The following is a 6,809-nucleotide window of genomic DNA, read 5'->3' as shown; positions in this document are numbered from 1 at the left end:
ATGGAGATACGATCATGAAAAGCCCTAGTCGTCATCACACTAATTAACACAGTGCTGAAGAAATCCCTTAAAGTTAAATTCCATAATATGAGATAAAAATATAAGCAATTACAGCAGAGAATTGCAAACAGATTTCTACGTCTTCAAAATGAAATCGCTTCATCCGTCCATCTTCTTAGTTAGTTGTCAATAACAATATGAAGCACGGCCCTTTTCTAATAGCGATGACATTGCCAAAGACTACCAGTAATCTTCTAGTTTCAGATGATGCCATTTCAGTAACTCAGCTGTAGTTGCATCAAATTAGAAGCCCCTTCCATCCATTTCCTTCATGAAAGATGTCATTTCACTAATTTTATCGCACCTGAGAAATCCTTGCACGATAACATTGTAAGTGACGCTGTCTGGAGGACAACCGTTGTCTTCCATTTTTCTTAGAATACCTTTAGCTTCATCAAACAACCCTTCAAGACAAAATCCATATATCATTGCAGTGTATAGTCTCACATCCGGAAGCAATCAAAAATAGCACGAGTTTCGGCGAGTTTACCATTTTTGCACAATCCATTAATTACAACACCGAAAAATGCAATGTCAGTATACTCTCTCTTTCTTTCCAGCTCATCAAAGAGAGACATAGCTTCTTCCACAAGTCCGTACTTAAAATAACCATCGAGAAAAGTGGAATGAGTGCATAAATCCGGTCTGGGACCCACAGATAGCATCTCGGCATAAATTCGTTTTGCCTCACTCGTTCTTCCAACTTCAAACAGACCTTGCAAGATAGTATTGTAGGTAACAATATCAGGTCTTAATCCCTTTTGAGAAATTTCACAAAACAATCGCATGGCTTGAGCAAGTTTCTTTTTCTTACAGTATCCATATATTAGTATGTTATAGCTAAAGATGTTGGGCTCTACACCTTTTTCGACCATGTCTTCCATTACTTCTTTGGCATATTTGACTTTCCCTTCTTCGCATAGTCCCTTAATCACCATGGTGAACGTGCGCACATTTGGAAAGATAATAAGGTTAACCATCTCAGATAACAAAATCCTAACCTTTTTCCATCGACCATCGATTAATGAGTTATATGTGACTATGTCAGGAGGAATGCCTTTCCGCTTCATCTCACTCATCGACAACAATGTTGTACTTATATATATCCGGCTTAGTGCTGTTATTTTCAATATTTTTGGATACAAGAATCTGTATATATATGCAACAACAACTTCAACCCAAGTTCAAGTCTAAAACAAGAACACTTATGAGGTTCCTTAACACCCTCCCTCAACACAATATTATGAATAATCTATCCAAGAGGTATGTTATTTTTCAGAAATGAGATGAAATAGAAATGTAAAGTCAAGTCCCCCGACTTCACGGAGTGTCCTTAAGGAATAATTCCCCTCACCGTACCCGAGGTTGTGGAATCTTCCTCCCAAGATAAAATGGCTTTCAATCTGAACAATAGCGGTACCTCAAATTGTTGGATTCGTCGAACTCACTCAACAGCTTAATGATCACACAGAGTTTTTGTATAGAAGAAGAGTGTTTTCTCTGTCAAAAGTCATGTCTATACCTGAGGAATATATCAGGTATTTATAGCCTTAAATGTGTCCTTTCAGAAAGGATGCATTGGTTTAATAGAAAGGCACCTATTCAGTAGCGGTCACATCCCTGCGCCCAGTCTGTGCTGGACCTGCGCCTGATCTGCGGCCGCAGGTGACGTTTCGCAATTTCCAGTAGCTTCTACGCTACGTCTGCATCACAGGTCGCGTACCAGTGTTGCATCTGCGCCCACAGGTTACCCTACAACGCTAAACAGTGTGCCTTTGCATCCCTTCATGATGCGTTGCGTATGCGTTTGTATGACGTCAAAATTGCGCCCGCACTTGGAGAAATATCAAATTTTTGGATTAAGTTTTTCACTTGTAACATAAGTTTCAAATAAAATTCGTCTAAAAAGATAGATCTCATCGATCATTTTCTAAATCCAAATCCGAGCTGAGTGAGCGACGACGACGACGGCAACGGCGCGAGGCACTACCTTGTTCTTGCCTCACTATCCGTGTGGAGTTAGTATTCCTTATTAAAAACACTCCAAATTTCCCTTCTCCCACCAATGTGGGAGAATTGGCGTACTTTTCAATTTGAGAGTACACTTTCTAATTTGATGTCTCTCTTTTCCTCCACCATCTTTCCTCCATTTTTCATTCACATATACACCTTGAACCCAACAATCCCCCACATGAATGTGGAATGGCTATATTTTGAAGAAAGATACGAACAAACATGTGATCATTTAGCAAAGACTGATTACATCTGGATAAGTAGGTTTTCCTTTGAACTTTCCGTAGTAAACATACATCGGATGCACTTCGTCAATTGGTAGATTTAGGGGTGGGCATGGTATGGTATACCAAATTACCATACCGAATAAAAAATTTTGATATCGTGATTTTTGGTATTATGGTATTTGGTATGGTATATGGTATACATTTTAAATTTTTTTGGTATATGGTATGGTATACGGTATTTACAAATGACATACCAAAATACCAAATACAATACCGAAGTATATATGGTTACATAAGTAAATTTGATATATATATATATATACACACACAGACCAAAAAAATACTTAGTATTAGTATAAAAATGTTTAGACTTTGAAACTTTCGCTACTCTATCTTGATTGAAATGTCTTTTTGGTGTAATTGACTAATAAAAGGAATTGTTTGTACTTTTTTTTCAATATTTCTACATATGTAATACATTTTTATGATACAATTAAGATATGTTTTTGAAAAGTCGGAGTAATAATACTCTAGTATACGAGTATATTGTCAAAGTTAAACAAACTATGGTTACTGATTACCATACCGTAAAATGCCAAAACTAAACGTCAAAATACTGAACCATACCAAATTAATATGGTATGGTAATGGTATAATTTTTTTAAAAACCTAATACCGAAATTATCGTACCGAAGTTTCAACTACCGTTTCATACCATAACATGCCCATCCCTAGGTAGATTTGATATCTTTGAACCGTCGAGCTTTAATGTACACCTAGACAACACATGTCACACAACCAGTCTTTTACTGTTTATGGTTCTCACGGTTTTGTACTTTTCAGCCATGAACATGTTCTGGTTTCATGAGAGCTTAGAGAATAGGCCTTTACTAGCATTCTTCTTGAAGCGGCTTCCATTTCGCCCTCACATAGGTGATTTCTAAACGTTCAATCCTATAGATTAAACTATTTGGTCAAATCTGCCATATTTAGATAATCATTAAAAGACTTTTCACCTTAAGTTTTATCCTTGTTTACTAAACATTGTCTACATCATAAGAATGAGTTGGTATATTGATAATGTTGAACCTGTCAGACACAACTTTGTTTGATCTCCTTGAACCTAGCTCTTGGGATCTCCAATCTTCCAGGTCCATGCTGACTTGTCCTAGGCCTTAAACTCATTTCCTTGGATGTCCTCTCAACTCCTTCTCTAGATAGGCCTTTTGTAAGTGGATCCGATACATTATTCTTTGACTTCACATAGTCAACAGTGATAATTCTACTAGAGAGAAGTTCTCTAACAATATTATGTCTCCGTCTTATGTGACGAGATTTACCATTATACATCATGCTCCCTGCTCTACCTATTGCCGCTTGGCTATCACAGTGTATACATACTGGTGCTACTGGTTTGGGCAAATAAGGAATATCTTTCAAGAAATTCCAGAGCCATTCTGCTTCTTCATCGACTTTATCCAATGCAATAAATTCAGATTCTATTGTAGAGTGAGCAATACATGTTTGTTTGGAAGATTTCTAAGAGACCGCTCCTCCACCGATAGTAAATACATATCCACTCGTAGATTTACTTCATTCGATCTGGTGATCCAATTTGCATCACTATATCCTTCAAGTACCGAGGGATATTTATTATAATGCAAAGCATAGTCTTGAGTGTATTTAAGAAATTCCAAAACTCTTTTCATTGCCATCAAATGAGTTTTATTAGGATTACTCGTGAACCGACTCAACTCACTTATAGCGCATGCTATGTCTGGTCGTGTACAGTTCATTATATACATTAAACATCCTAATACTCTTGCGTACTCCAATTGTGAGTCACTTTCACCTTCATTCTTTCGAAGTGTAAAGCTCACATCCAATGGAGTCTTGGAAATACCAAATTCCATATACTTGAATTTGTCAAGTACCTTTTCAATGTAATGAGACCGTGACAGTGCCAACCCTTGTGGAGTTCTATGAATTCTTATTCCTAAGATCACATCCGCAACTCCAAGGTCTTTCATATCAAACTTGCTCTCGAGCATTCATTTTGTTGCATTTATGTCAGAAATGTCTCTATTGATAATCAACATATCATTTACATATAAACAAACAATGACTTGGTGATTTGAAGTGTCTTTAATATAAACACATTTATCACATTCATTAATCTTGAACCTGTTTGCCAACATGGTTTGGTCAAACTTTGCATGTCATTGTTTAGGTGCTTTTTTTAGTCCATAAAGTGACTTAACAAGTTTACACACCTTATTTTCTTTTCCTGGAACCATAAAATCTCAGGTTGTTTTGTGTAAATTTTTTTCTCCAATTCTCCATTTAAGAACGCAGTTTTCACATCCATTTGATGGATTTCAAGACCATATACTGCCGCAAAAGCAATTAACATTCGAATCAACGTTATCCTTGTTATTGGCAAGTATGTATCAAAGTAATTAAGGCCTTCTTTCTGTTTGAAGCCTTTTACTACAAGTCTCGCCTTGTATTTGTCAATAGTACCATCCGCTTTTATTTTCCGTTTAAAGATCTATTTAGAACCTAAAGGTTTGTTTCCTGGAGGAAGATCAACTAACTCCTATGTATGGTTGCTTAAGATTGAATCAATCTCACTATCGACTGTCTCTTTCCAAAAGGATGATTCCGAAGGCGCCATTGCTTTCTTAAATGCTTGAGGCTCATTTTCTAAGAGAAATGTTCCAAAATCCAATCCAAACGAAGTTAACGTTCTTTGACGCGTAACATTTTGGATTTTCATCATTATGTACATTCTCACTTGGTTCATATCGAGGTCTTTTAGGCCCCCCACTAGACTTTTCATGTCTAGTTTTATACGGTTAAATATTTTCAAAGAATTCAGCATTATCTAATTCAATTACCGTATTTTTATTAATATCCGGATGTTCGGATTTATGAACCAAAACCCGACATACTTTACTACTTTTAGCATATCCTAACACGCTGTCCACCGTCTTAGGTCCTATCTTAACCCTTTTAGGCATAGGAACTTGGACCTTTGCTAGACACTTTCACACTTTGAAATATTTCAAGTTGGGTTTCCTTCCTTTCTATTTTTCATAAGGAATTGATTGAGTCTTACTATAGGGAACTCTATTGAGTATTCGGTTGGCTGTAAGGATAGCCTCCCCCACAAGTTTTGCAGTAAACCTGAACTTATAAGTAAGGCATTCATCATTTCTTTCAAAGTTTGGTTTTTTCTTTCTGCAATTTCATTAGATTGAGGTGAATACGGGGCCGTATTTTGATGGAAAATTCCATTCTCTACACATATTTCGGTGAAGGGAGATTCATATTATCTGACCCTATCACTTCTTATAGTTTTGATCTTTTTCTCTAACTGATTTTCAACTTCATTTTTGTATCGCCTAAACGCATCTATTGTTTCATCCTTCCTATTTAGCAAGTAGACATAACAATATCTAGTGCAATCATCAGTAAAAGTTATGAAATACTTTTTTTCACCACGAGATGGTGTTGACTTCATATCACAAATGTCAGTGTGGATTAAGTCTAAGGGACTAAAATTCCTTTCAATGGACTTATACGGATGCTTAGCATACTTTGATTCCACACAAGTTTGACACTTTGATTTATTGCACTCAAAGTTTGGCAAAACTTCTAAGTTAATTAGTTTTCGTAATATTTTATAATTAACATGGCCTAATCGTTCATGCTAGAAATCATAAAACTCAAGGAAGTAAGAAGAATTTGAACTTTTATTGATTTCAACATTTATTACATTCATTTTGAATGGGCCCTCATTGAGGTAGCCTTTTCCTACATACACTTCTCCTTTCCTAAGTACAATTTTTTCAGAAATAAATGCACATTTGAATCTGTTTTTGTCTAGAAGTGAAACTGAAATCAAGTTCTTCCGTAACTCCGGAACATACAAGACATTGTTAAGTGTCAACACTTTGTCGGAAGTCATCTTTAAGCACAGTTTTCCTGTTCCTTCTACCTTTGCAGTAGCGGAGTTTGCCATGTAGATTTTTTATTCTACTTGAGCCGGAGCGAACGTCAAAAATAACTCTTTATTAGCACAAACATGGCGGGTAACACCAGAATCCATCCACCATTAGCGAGGATTTCCCATCAAGTTGCATTCGGAAAGCATAGCACATAGATCATTCGTTTCTTTCTTGGACTTAGCCAAATTTGCTTGGTCCTTCTTCTTTCCTTTCTTCGGGGCACGACAATCCATAGACTTGTGGCCAATCTTGCCACAATTAAAGTACTTTTCCTTGAATTTCTTCTCGGGTTGATTGCTTTCATTTCCAGCTTTCTTTGGATTTTTAGAGTTGTTTTGAACATCTTCATCAATGTTTACTCCATTCATTGCAAATTGCCTCTTGACCTTCTTTCCACGGCCTTATTATCTTCTTCAATGTGTAGTCTTACAATCAGGTCTTCGACTGATATCTCCTTACATTTATGTTTCAAATAGTTCTTGAAGTCTTTCCACAT

At 36.5% G+C, this 6,809-nt stretch overlaps 1 pseudogene; it reads right to left on the bottom strand.

The window, feature by feature from the left end:
- Positions 1-240: 240 nt before the first annotated feature.
- The window catches only part of LOC124899268, a 15,553-nt pseudogene continuing 8,984 nt past the window's right edge, over positions 241-6,809 (bottom strand).

Source organism: Capsicum annuum, chromosome 6, assembly GCF_002878395.1.
Source record: "Capsicum annuum cultivar UCD-10X-F1 chromosome 6, UCD10Xv1.1, whole genome shotgun sequence".
Lineage (NCBI taxonomy): Eukaryota > Viridiplantae > Streptophyta > Magnoliopsida > Solanales > Solanaceae > Capsicum > Capsicum annuum.
The sequence above is the reverse complement of the archived record's forward strand: the minus strand, read 5'-3'. Positions and strand labels throughout refer to the sequence as shown.